The 14119-nt window shown below is 37.3% G+C and overlaps 1 long non-coding RNA gene across 1 annotated transcript; it reads left to right on the top strand.

The window, feature by feature from the left end:
- Window positions 1-3896: 3896 nt before the first annotated feature.
- Window positions 3897-7033, top strand: LOC117666146 (uncharacterized). Its single transcript, XR_004591652.3, has 2 exons — window positions 3897-4002; window positions 6908-7033. It is a non-coding gene; the product is annotated as an uncharacterized LOC117666146 (long non-coding RNA).
- The last annotated feature ends 7086 nt before the right edge of the window (window positions 7034-14119 follow it).

The following is a 14119-nucleotide window of genomic DNA, read 5'->3' as shown; positions in this document are numbered from 1 at the left end:
CTCCTTAAAGATGGGTGGCATAAAAATGTAATAAATAAATAAATAGCTGTCCATCAGAAATCAAATGACCCTGAGTTTCCCAAAGGTGCTTTTTCAAAAGGCTTCTGAACTTTGTTTTTCCTTGAAGACATTTCCCTTCTAATTCAAGAAACTTCTTTAATTCTTTTCAAATTGAATCAATCTGTCCAATTATGTATGAGTTCAACTAGGAGAGGAAAAAGAAGAATCTTTACAAAGTTTTTTTTTCCCCATGAATATACATAACATCTAGTGAACAATGTTGAATGCTCCATAATGGTAGGAAATATGTGAACTAATAATTACTAATTGAAAATTGAAAATAAAATTTAAAAACTCATATATGTGATTTTTAAATTTCAATAGTATTTTAAATCAAGGTAGAAGGAGCAAAATAGGCTAATTTTTCTTATAGTTCTTCAGGACTCACAGCTGCTTTTCAAAGTGGAGATGGCAGCTATGGCTGTGCAGGCCTTTGCACAGGTTCATCTTTTGTGCCAGTTGTGGCCTTTCTCCAACTGGCCCTTCAGATGGTTACTCACATCACAGCCAACTCATAACTAGACTATTGCAGTGCACTCCCCATAGGGCTGCCTTTGAAGACTATCCAGAAGCTATAGTTGACACAAAATGAAATAGCACAAGCAGTAATAGGTTTTTCACAGTATGCCCTTGTGTCATTGCTGCTATGCAAGCTGCACTGATTGTTGCCAGTAGGCTTCTGCATGTAATTCAAAGTGCTGGTCACTACCTATAAAGGGTCTGGTTTATGAAGTACCTGCTATATACAGTTGGTTTTGCCTGCCCTGTACATCCAGACCTACTATATGAGGTCCCTCCAATTAAAGACTGCCATTTGCAGGATAGAGAAAACATTCTCTGTCATGACCCCCACATCCTCTGGAATAGCTTCCCCTCAGAGATACCAACAGTGCCCCCTCTCCTGGAGTTACAGAAAGGCCTTAAACCTTTGCTCTGTTTCCAACTCTGAGATTAATGTGGATATTATTTTGGGGCTGAAGCCCTGCTTTTTGTTTTCTTTCTTTTTTCTTTTTTTGTACACTTTGCTGTTTTGGTTGTTTTAATTCATGGTGCCTTTTTCGTGAATTTTGTTTTCTCTTTTTATGGTTTTTGTAAGTTACTCAGAATCTTCTCAAGTGGGTGGGTAAATGAATTGAATTGAATTATAAATCTCAGTCATAGAAACATTTCGAAAAAATTGGAATGATAATTACAGCTTTTTTTCCCCCCTGTATGTGGCAGGTGGTCTGATGCCATGACAGATGATGGTAATACTACTGTCAGATTGACTTTTACTTTAAGTCCAACTCTAACACCATCAATTCACATGTTCAGATGTCCACATGCAACTGTTCTTTTGTACCCCTAAAAGGCAACAAATAGGATTTCTTCCTCAACCTGGTCACAAAAGGGGCATTTCTTCCTTTCTTTAAGACATTCATGTGGCCTTAACATTTTTCCTGGGGGACAGAGAACACTTTCAGAGCAGAGTTGGGAGATACGCAGAGAGCTGTATCATATTTCTTACTAGAAATTTTTGTTTCTCAAATTAACAGCTTGTTTCATCCTCCAGAAGATTCTCCAAGATATTTGGAAGATACTTTGCAAGGAAGTCTCTGGTCTTTAATAGTTCAATACACATAAATCAGCCTATATTTAAATACAATATTAGAGGTATTGAACATAATAAGATATTTAATAAGCCGCCGTGCTGATGAGGGAAACTATCACTTTATTTATAAAATAATTAGTCTTCTGTTTCTGTGACAGGGAGGAGCAGCAACATGTAAGGGTTGCCTTTATCTATCTACTCATTTTTATATTTGTACAAAAACAGTAAAATGTTTTTACAGAATAGGCCAATAGTGCCACAGGAATTGAATTAGAGCATCCTTAATTAATATGTCAGAATATAAGAAATGGGGGAAATACATATAATTAAATTCTTGCACTAAAAATGAGAACTAAAAAAACTGACTAAAATAGAGTACTGCCTCTTTTTGTTCCTTAAAGGAAAGTGTCACTTTTGCTCCCTTTTGCTTTGCACTTCTCGGTGATGAATTACTGGTGGAGAAAGCTATTTGATTGGGATGTTCCAAACACTACATACTCCATGTCAGGATAACATAATTCATAAAGTATTAATAAAAAATATGTAGAAAATTTGGCAGCTTGTTTAGGAGGCAGAAAAATTCCATTTCTATGAGTTGGTTCCATTTTTTAAAAACAGGTTCTCCCAATCCACCTACCACACTTTCTAATGCTCAGGGCAGTCCAGGGCTTAGAAGTGATAGGATAGTAGACTAACCCCATGGAACTTCACACATGGCTAGCAGCCTTTATTGTGAAAAACGTCACATTGAAATGAGTATGCAGAATCCTTATAAAAAGGAAATATGAAAGACCCTTTCTCTCTTTAGGTTTGGGTTAACTGAAGAAAAAGTTCCATCCTCCATTTCCTCTTTTATACTTTTAAAAATATGTGTGTATTGAATGCTAACTAGATTGCAATATTCATACAGCCATGGATTCAATGGGAGCTAAATATCCAAATTTAGTTCTACCAGACTCTAGGGCATAACTGCAACTCCAAATGTAAAGCCATTTTTTGTTCATTCCAGAAGGTTTTAGCAGATATTACTTCTAGGGTGGATTACAGAGCCTGGATTATCATGATTGTATGTATCGTCTCTGTACTCTCCTGCCAGAATCAGTCACTTTTAATTTTTCAGTTTTTCTTATTCATAAGAAAACTTAAAATTTTAGATTTTTGTTTACTCTTCTGTCCAATATATTCATTTTTGTGTATATACTTTCTTTAAGTTTTGTATTACTTTAAGATTTTTGACTCATAAACAATATTAACGAACTTGTGAAATTTGATTAGTTATTGAGCCTCTATTTGTACAAATTCCTCTCCTATTTTTAATGGTAGTTAACAATATGGAATGGTATTCCAATATGGAATATCAATATGGAATAACATTTGTGGATAACACCACAAATGTTATCCTTATGAAAACAGCTAAGTGATGTTACAGGTCATAGGGAAGACTTTGGCAAATAGCAGTTCCATGTGTTATATTCAAAACATAACTGTACCAGGGACATCTCCAGAGGATTAGCGGGATTAATGCTGTGAAAGTGATGGGCACAACTAAGCAAACAAAAGCTTCCTTCTTTTCACATCCATATAATATATAGATTGTGTGTTGAAAATGGACAGGGCTTCAATTGTCCAATAATGCTTGCTATTTTGATATTGTTGACCCTCTGCCCCCAGACACAATGAAACTTACTAATGCCCTATAAGTCTATGTCAGTAAATGCACAAATAAATATAACTGCTACAGCTCTATACAGTAAATATAACCTAACTGAGAAAGATTTATGATTAAATGCCCTCTCGTTTAGTAGGAAATGAAGCAATGGAATTTCCCATTTTTTCTTCCCCAGCACCCTGGGTTTTAACTGCCTATATCCTGTTTAAGGTAAGTAGGTTTGTATTTGATGGATGGAAATATTATTTCTAGAACTGTCGGAACTTTGGGTTTCTATGCATCTTTTCTGTTGATGAAGCCCTATGTTGCAGGTAACAGGTTAATAGAGAATCTCCAAGAATGACTTAGCTAAACATGCTGGTCACTAGACAGTCTTATACAAATTCATATCCCCAAGAAGTATTGAGTTTATGGGGAAAATTGGTATTCCTTGAGTCTTTAAACTCCATGACAACTACCCAAACATTCTGAGAATTACGGGTGTTCCAATCCCTGAACAATCATCAAACTGGGAAAAGCTAACATCAATGGAGACATTTGATTGTATTATCAAATGACAGTTTGATGAAAAGAAGGGGAAGAAGAAAAAGGAGGAGAGGTTATCCAAAGACTAGCCCCCCGCCCCCAAAAAATGCTGTGAATTATGTGAAGTGGAGGAGGACAGATAAACCCCCCTATCGTGGTAATTTAGCATTTAACCTATTGCTTCTCATGTGCCCAAATACATTATAACATATTTTTCAATTAGTTTGCACTCTTGCTTGCAATAATTATACAGAAACAATTCACATTGTGCTGAAGAATGATCTGAAGTGTTGTGCCTGTGATAATTATCACACTTCTTCTGCTCCCTCCAGGTCATTAGGGCAGTAAAGAGGACACCAGGAGAGCATTAATGAGCTCTCATTGAAGATGTTAAAAAGGGCATATTGATCTGTTTGTCCAAGGAGGAGATATTTAAGCCATTGTGCTGAGGGCATGAGAGACACAGATTGCTATCACAAAGCCTTTTATCCTAAACCTTTCTGTTTCTGGCTTCAATATTGTCCAGCCTTAGCATGTCTGGTTGCAGAGGTCATGCAATGTTTAAATCTCCACCGCCCCCCTCTCTCTTTCTCTCTCTCTCTCTCTCTCTCTCTCTCTCTCTCTGCCTCCCTCATATTGTGCTTACAATTATGTTTTACAATAGAGATTTTTTTTAAAAAATATGTGTTTTGGAATATGCTTTCTGCATATTCATATTTTTCTTTGTAAGCAGAGCTCAATCCAATACCTGGTTTAGCCCCTCTTGTAGTTGTTTTAAAATTGAAGATCCTGGTATGTTCTTGACATGTGAAGAAGGCACAGAAGAGGCTGTACTTCCTGAGAATGCTCAGGAAGATAAATCTATCTCAGCATCTACTTCTGTTCTACTATCGAGCATCTTTGAGAGTGTTCTGACATACGGCATTCTTGCATAGTATGGGAGCAGCTCTGTAGCAGACAAAAAAGCTCTACAGAGAATTATTAAAACTGCCCAGAATATCATCGGGCTCCAGCTACCAGCCCTGGGTGACATCTTCAAATCTCGCTGTTTGAAGAAGTTGCATAAAATTCTCAGAGACTCTTCCCATCCTGCTTACAATCTTTTTGGACTGTTGCCTTCTGGCAGAAGATACAGAACAATTAAAACTCGGACTACACATTTTCTGAATAGTTTTTATCCCAGAGCTATAATTGCACTTTATTATTATTATTATTATTATTATTATTATTATTATTATTATTATTTATTTATTTATTTATTTATTTATTTAATTTTTATACCGCTCTTCTTCCGAAGGACTCAGGGTGGTGAACAGTCAGAATAACCTACATATAATGTGAAATAAAAACAATTTAAAATAATTAAACCAATTTGGCTCATCAGTTAAGATCCTCAGCATAGAATTTAGACAATTTGAAAATTTATGCCAGCCCGGCTTGGTGAAACAGAAAGGTCTTCAGGGCACGATGGAAAGTACGGAGATCTGGGATCATTCGTATCCCTGGGGGTATCCTATTCCAAAGGGCAAGTGCCCCCACAGAGAAGGCTCTCCCCCTGGGAACCACCAGTCGACATTGCTTTACTGATGGCACCCTGAGGAGGCCCACTCTGTGGGAGCGTACTGGTTGGTGGGAGGTTATTGGTTGCAGAAGGTGGTCTTGTAGGTACCCAGGTTCTAAGCCATGGAGCACTTTAAAGGTAAGAACCAACACCTTGAAGCGCACTTGGAAGACCACTGGGAGCCAGTGCAGCTCGCGTAAGAGAGGTGTCACATGTGAGCACCATGTCGCTCCCATAATCACCCACACGGCCACATTCTGGACCAGTTGGAGCCTCCGGGTGCACCTCAAGGGGAGCCCCACGTAGAGAGCATTACAGTAGTCCAGTCGGGAAGTGACGAGGGCATGAGTGACTGTGCATAAGGAGTCCCGATCAAGAAAGGGACGCAACTGGTGAATCAGGAGAACCTGATAGAAAGTTCCCCTGGCCACGGCCGTCATATGTTCTTCTAAAGACAGCTGCATGTCCAGGAGGACACCTAAGTTGCGAGCCTTCTCTGTGGGGGCCAATGAGCCGCCCCCAATAGTCAATGATGGTATCAGCTGGCTATATCGGGACGCTGGCAGCCACAGCCACTCAGTCTTGGAAAGATTGAGTCAGAGCCTGTTTCTCCCTATCCAGATCCTCACGGCCTCGAAGCACTGGGACATCACTGCAAGGGCATCATTGGGGTGGCCTGGGGTGGAGATGTACAGCTGAGTATCATCAGCATAAAGATGGCACTGCACCCCAAAACCACGGATGAGCTCACCCAGCGGCTTCACATAAATGTTGAACAGAAGAGGTGAAAGGACTGACCCTTGCGACACCCCACAAATAAGGTGTCTTGAAGTCGACCTCTGCCCTCCTGCCAACACAGACTGTGACTGGTAGGAGAGATAGGAGGAGAACCACTGTAGAACAGTGCCTCCCACTCCCAGCCCCTCCAGTCGGCACAGCAAGATACTATGGTCAATGGTGTCAAAAGCCGCTGAGAGATCTAATAGGACCAGGATAGAGGAGCAACCCCTATCCCGAGCTCTCCAGAGATCATCAACCAATGCAACCAATGCCGTTTCAGTGCTGTAACCAGGCCTGAAGCCGGACTGGAATGGATCTAGGTAGACAGTTTCATCCAGGTACTATGGGAGTTGCTGTGCCAACAATGAACTAAAGGGCCACCATCAGTGAGCTGTTGGACAGCATTACTTGGTCTGTTGTGTGGATGTTTGGCTGGTTTAGGGGCGGGGAATTTGTGGTGAGTGGGGGTATGTTTGGGGATTGTTATGTGTGTTGGATCTGGTCTTTGGGTGTTAAGTGAATTTCGTTGTATGAGTATACTGTGTATATATATACAATGACAATAAAGTTGTTGTTGTTGTTATTATTATTATTATTATTATTATTATTATTAAAAATACAGTTTTTACAAAGATGTCATATTGATAATGAATCCCTACTCTATGTGTTTTCATCCCTTTCTTTGTTTGTTGGTTTGTTTGTTTGTTTTTCATTAATAAAGCCTCAAGCAACTCAGGAAGATATGAGCATAAAGAATGGTTTCATTTATATCATACTTCTGAACAGCTGTGACCTTCATGGAAAATCTAGCTGCCCATCCTGAAAATTAAAAATTGCTATCTGGTAATAGTACACATACATGGACTTTTTTGTGGTACCACTTGTCTTGGGGAAATTGTTTCCTCTGTAGTTAAAAAAATCTTTGGGATTTTACCTAGTTCATCTGGTCTGGTTTATGAAAACTGGTTGCTTACAAAGTCACTTAAAACATTAACAGTCAGAGTTGTAGAAGGAAGTAAAATGGGAAAAATAGGTCTGAAGGCACTTAGAACAGAGGCAACATTCCTGATTTCCAGTTATTTGTGACAGACTGGCAAATGCCTGATAGGGAGGCAACTGGAGATTCAGTATGAATATGAGGGGAGTTTGTGGAATGCTTAGAACACTGTACTTTCAGAATTGTTTTCAAAGATAACATAAACCATCAAAAGTTAAACTAAACTATAAACTAAAAAGAAATCACACTGTGCAGAGTAATGTTGTGTCTGTGGAACAAGGAGAAGGAAGGTTAGACTATAAGAATAAGAAACAAAAGTACCCTGGGTCAAGTCATGCTTATAGTCTAAACTGACAATAGTTTAAAACCTTCACCAGCATTTGCTAAAACCATTTTTTTTTTTTTTGCTCAAGGAATAAACTGTGGTTGGATGTTGAATATTTCCTTCAGAACCATGACTTTAGATACGTCATATTTATTATGATGCAAGCAGATCCTATAACACAAATAAAAAGAAAACATTTAGCCTTGGGCGACCATGTGAAAAGATAAGTAAAATTCACAACATTGAATTGAACTTCCCCTTATCATTGACTGATTATGCGCCATTAAATAGGTTTTGGCTGTTAGCGATTATATAGATAGAAGTTATCCAGGATGATCTATACTCAAGCTGGCCCTTCAGGTCTTCCAGTGATGCTTCTACTGCCTCTGAATCCATGTTTGTCCATCTTGCTCATAGTCATTTTCTTCTTTCCTTCCACCCTTTCCAGCATTATGGATTTCCCAAGTATGTTGGTCTTCACATGAAGTACCCAAAATATAATCACTTGAGCCTGGTTTGGGAACTTTGAACTGTTTGTTTTTTTTCTCTAATCCATTTGTTTGGTTTCTTGACTATCCATATTATTCACAGGAGTCTTCTCCAACACTAAAGTTCAAAAACATCAATAGAAGTTATCCAGGATTCTTTCCTGGTTTTTCAAAACCCAACTTTCTTATCCATTCGTGTCTCAGGGAAAACCATTGCCTCCAATATTATAAGTATTGATACATCATGGCTTCTGAATATCTTTTACAAGGCCTTCATTAATATTGATTTCCTTATCATAGCTCTCATACAAAAGTGGGCTGAAATTTACAATACTTCTCTTTTCCATAATGTAGATCAATAATGATCCTCACAAAAAAAAAAAAAAAAAAAAGAGTTGGACATATTTTTTTGACTTTAGTGCTTCATTTAGCTTCATTTTGAAATGCTGTTCACCCCTCCGCTCATACACCTTCAGTTCAGCCTGTTTCCATTTTTCAAGCTGTTAAATTAGTACTTCGGGAATTGGGCTTTCTGCCTGATTTTAATCAGCATGGATATGGTTTCAAGACAACCAGCTTTTCAAAAGATAATGCTTGCAGGTGTTTGAGAGAAAGCTTCATTTGACACTTCTCCCTAGCCAAAAAGTATGCTATGTGTACCTACCAACTCCCCATAGACACACTTTTTTAAAAAAAAACAGGACATAAACACACTAAGGTGAGAAAAGATATCCTGCATTGGATCCCAAATCCACCTTCTTTTTAATCCCATTTTCTATAGTAATTAAACAGATGCTATTAAGATAAGTTCCCTTATCCCAACCATCCTGGGTTTCCAGGATGAAGTGATCCCTACCTTACACAGAACAATAAAAAGTGGAGGCCTTGGCCTTTTGGGGACAGAACGGTCATACAAAATTTTGATAGCAGGTTATAGATACTCGCAGAATTGTTGCCATAGTTTACTGTAACTTCTAAAATGTATATAATCATCATAATCATAAGTTTATCTGTCAAGCATATATAAGATAACAGGTAAAAATATAAACATAATTTGAATACATGAAAAGAGTAAGAGTAAAAAGGAATATTAGGACAGAGACGATAGGCACACTGGTGCACTTATGCACGCTCATTACAGACCTCTTAGGAATGGGGTGAGGTCAACAGTAGAGAGTTTAAGGTTAAAGTTTTATATAAAACTTTATATAAAAGTTTTTATTTAAATTTGAAAAAAAAGGACAAGTGAACAAATGTATGATAAAGAGGGCTAAAATATTGGTTATAATGTACAGATGGAACAATGGGAAAATAATATGTGTCTGAAAGGTTTGAAAGTTATAATCTTAAAAATATTTTTTTTATAAATTGATGCACCATTGGTATACGTTGCCAGAGAAATAATCTAAAATGTATAAAAGCACTTCAAATTTAGGTTGGAAATACGAAAGCACATTTTATCATGTTTGGTGAACATGTAAAAAGCTAGAAAAGTTTGGATTCAAATGCACACAGTGATTCAGAGGATTTTAAAGATTAATATATAATATGGTTAATATAATATTAATATTAATAACGCGGTGGCTCAGTGGCTAAGACACTGAGCTTGTTGATCGACAGTTCAGCGGTTCGAATCCCTAGTGCCGCATAATGAGGTGAGCTCCTATTACTTGTCCCAGCTTCTGCCAACCTAGCAGTTTGAAAGCATGTAAAAAATGCAAGTAGATAAATAGGGACCACCTTTGGTGGGAAGGTAACAGCATTCCATGCACCTTTGATGTTTAGTCATGCCAGCCACATGACCATGGAGACGTCTTCGGACAGCTCTAGCTCTTCAGCTTTGAAACAGAGATGATCACCACCCCCTAGAGTAAGGTATGATTACCACATATGTGTGAGGAGAACCTTTACCTTTACCTTATACAACTGAGACCAGAGGTTTTTATTTTGGGACTAATGAACAGACGGTTGGAAAAAAGCCAACTTTATTTTTGTTATAGGATAACTGCATATTGTATGCAGAAGTATGGAAAGATTTGGCATTACCCATAATAGAGGAATGGTTGGTGAAGATGTTGGAACTTGCTGAGATTGCTAAATAGATTCCTTTGATCAGAGAACAGACAATATCTGCACACATGGCTGACTGGAAACCTCCTATGGACATTTTGCATAAGAGATAAAAATGAACTTATGATTTATAGTTTGATGATTAGACAGGATAGATTAAAGATCAAGGAAAAGATTTAAATTGTAACCACAGAGTAAAAAGTAAATTTATAACTGTAGTTACACCTGCTATAAACATTGGAAGTCACTTCTTTGAATCTCTTTTCTTTCTTTTCTATTTTTCTTTTCTATTTTTTTCTTGAACTTTTAGCTTTCTCTTTGATTTCTTTTTTTAATTTTCTTTTTCTTACTTTATATTAGTTTGTTCTATCTTCCTTTTTAAATATCTTAAATATATCAAAACCAGCCATTTAGCAGAAGGAAAAAAAAAATCTAGGCTGCAGCTACCAATTGCTTTATTTTCTAGGAAAGACTGAGGTCTATGTGGGGTCCAGAAACATTACTAGAAATTACAGGTTATGTCTAGACTAATGTTTGTTTTGCAACATGCTAACTTTCTCCCTTTTTAGTCTTTCTTTCCCAATGTGATTTGTAAAGAAGGCATATAAAGCAGTTCAGTATTCCATCTCTTTTGTATCCACCTGTCTGTCCATCAGCAGAAAAGCTTTCAACAGAATTGGATCAAATTTGGTGCAATATGAGAAGTCAACAAAAGAAATATTGAAGGTGATCATGGATCCAGCTGGGGGCTATGGAAAAAACATCCTAGACAAAGTCGAAAAATGAATTCTGGTTCTGAAGTAGTTGAGCAATGGCTTGGAATTTTGCCGACTCCTCATTCTAAGATCCCTCCCTTATCCCTTTTGCCACATAGGATAGACTGGACCATATAGATTCAATCCTGTGTTTCCCAGTGCACATATATAGACAGAAATGCAAATGGGGGGAAAGCAGAAATGTATTCAGCCATATGTCCCCATCCTTAGACCCTCACATATAGGCCACATGTATCCATATAACCAGGGGGAATCACATATATAACTTGTATACATAATCCCTGGAAAGAAATCATACATAGTAAACATGTTATTTCATTACAGAAAAGAAAATTCAAATATGTCCTATTGCCACTGTAAAGGAGTTGTTCTCTGCATTATTTCCTTACCCTTTTATGTAAAGAGACCTATACTCTGCCTACTTGCCTGCTTGTCTGTCCATCTGTTCATCAGCACTGAAGTTCTCCTAAAACAGAGAAGAATTGGACCAGATTTGTTCTATGTTTGTTAGAAAACGAGTTGGATCAGACCAGTGGCTTTGGAAACAATAGAAACACTTCTCTTTATGAGATATCTCAGATATGTTGGCAGTTTCACTCTAAGACCTCTCTTTCTGGTCATATGAGGAAGAAGGAAGACGGAGAAACCATGCTTTCCAGTGTACACATACCCATACGCAGACCCAGAAAAATGCAACATGAAAGTAAACAGAAAGCAAGATTCTTTGTTATATAGAATAAAATGCAGTTGTCTCTAATACATTTGGCCACTGCTGGTAAAAAGGTTGGAAAGAATTCCACAGGCCATATTCTACATGTTTTCCTACCTTATTTAAATCAAAACAATCCTTTTAATATGGTAGGACAGGGTGTTTGGCAAGTGTAAAGGAATACGGCAATAAGCATTTTGTTGCTACATACAGGGGACTCTGGTGTAAGCTATCAGGATTTTGGAAGTAGCAGATAATTTATCCTGCTGCATTTCAAACCCCATTTAACATTTACATCATGTTTCAACTTAGTATCATCTGGATATTAGTACTTCCCAAACTCAGTCCACTTTGAAAGATCTCTTTCTCAAGATTTCTCTCCCCTATCTTGCATCTATTTCAAAAAAGAATCTGACATCTTCTTAATACTTTGGTCGTCTTGCATAGCTACATCTCTGATTTGATGGAAAGTAGCAAACGATAACACCCAAAGTTTTTAGAGCTTGACTATACTCTTCAGAATACTTTAAACAAGGCCTGTTCCAATAGGTGTCACTTGCCAAAATGGGAATCAACCACTGTGCATAAACAAGCGCTTCTTTTCTGATTATTTCACACTGATGTTAGCACAGCAGTCCCACTAAGACAAAAGGAGCAAAACCTTGGCAAATGCAAAAGAAACTTTAGAATGTTTCTGGAAAAGGAAATTTGGAAGTAAAAGATTAGCACATATTTGCTCAAAAAAAAAGAGCTGAGAAGTCAGTAGAATAGTACGACTCGCTCGCTTCCAATTGTTCACATGTATAAACAACCCACTCTTCTCAAATACCAATAAAATGTTGGGCTGGATATGGATGATGAATAGAAGGAAGTGGCATTTATGTAAGCAAAACTTTGATATTTTTCTATAGCCTTTCACTTACCTGAAGAGAAAAATATAGTGAACAATATATAATGTTAAACAATACAGTAGTTTGGAAGTCCACAAATCCTACAGTTGCCAAAATTGAGAAACACTGGTGTAGAGAAAGTTGTTCTGGCTTAATATTATTGTTCATGCTAACTCTTTTTAAGATTTTAGCCTGCTAATGGAAAAATCTGTCAAATTAGTACCGTGAATGTGATTAAAGGGTCTAGAGATGAGTGAATATTTTGCTCAGTTTTCTTTTTTTGATAAGTGCAAATTTCTTCTTGAGTAGAATGACAAGAATTTGAAATATAAAATAGTCAATCTGGAATAATGCAAAACTGACAGATCTGTCCCCAGGTCTTTAGAATGTCTAACATCCAGCTTTGAATTCCTGCGTATTTACTCAATCATATTTGTAATCCTGAATTTGGGCTCACACTTGTTTTTGTTCACAACGAATAAAATAATAGCAACATGTTGCAAAAGGTCAGACAGATCAGACCATACGGTCTTATTTTGCTAGGATTAGATGGAAGAGAATTTGAATTGATTCTTTTTTTTATAGCAGCATATTTTTTATTAACATTAGAAAACTTTATTATCTTAAATAGAATGAGGGAAAAAATGAGAATTTCTCTTTAAAAAAATAAAATAAGGAGAACCCCTCCCCCAGAATTGTTGCACTCTCCTAAAAAGCTCATTTGTATCCTTCCTTCCTTCCTTCCTTCCTTCCTTCCTTCCTTCCTTCCTTCCTTCCTTCCTCCCTCCCTCCCTCCCTCCCTCCCTCCCTCCCTCCCTCCTTCCTTCCTTCCTTCCTTCCTTCCTTCCTTCCTTCCCACTCTTATTTCAACAAAGCAACCTGGTGGGTAAGGGGAAGAAATTAAGATAAAAGCTAAATTGGGCCTAAGATTACTATAAATGTAATAACTGTTGAGGATTGGCAACTGCTTTCTCTTGAACATTTTAAACATGTATGACTTGGATCTGAAGTATACAGACTATTTTTTTCCTTTTGATTTGATCTCTTTTTAAACCAAACGAAAACAGTAAGTCTACAAATGGTAAAATTATTTTCTTTCTTGATTTTAAGGCATTTACAGAACAAAACAATAGCATTGATTTACTCAATGTATCAACATAAAATACAGCCATAATCAGAACTGGCTTTGTGGTTAGGGATAATTGAATTTCTTTCATTTCATTCATTGACCTATTCTGGTAGCTATAGTTTAGCTCCATACTAAGCCAAAACACAATTTTTTTTTTTAACCTGAGGTATTTTAAGGGAAGACAAAGTTTCTGGACCATCAGAAAAGAAGCTTTCCTTCTGGGGTCATAATATTTAAACTTGAAGAAGAAACAGTTTATGATGCATATATTCACTATCCCAGGTTATATTGCAAGCCAAACTGAACTTGTATGTGTGTGTCTCTGTGTATCAAGGGAACAGAACTTGGAATTGACAGAACCATACTACTATGGTAGATGTTATGAGATGGGATATGTGAAATGTAAGAGGGAATGATGGATGGAGAGAAGACTAAAAGTGATTCATGAACACCTGATGACACGTCAACCAGCTACTAATAGTAGTGTCCCATCCAGACTGGCTAACACAAGGAAGGACAGTGCTAATCATGAAAGACCCTCACAAAGGA

This window comes from Pantherophis guttatus, chromosome 1, assembly GCF_059756535.1.
Source record: "Pantherophis guttatus breed Tessera chromosome 1, ASM5975653v1, whole genome shotgun sequence".
Classification (NCBI taxonomy): domain Eukaryota; kingdom Metazoa; phylum Chordata; class Lepidosauria; order Squamata; family Colubridae; genus Pantherophis; species Pantherophis guttatus.
The sequence above is the reverse complement of the archived record's forward strand: the minus strand, read 5'-3'. Positions and strand labels throughout refer to the sequence as shown.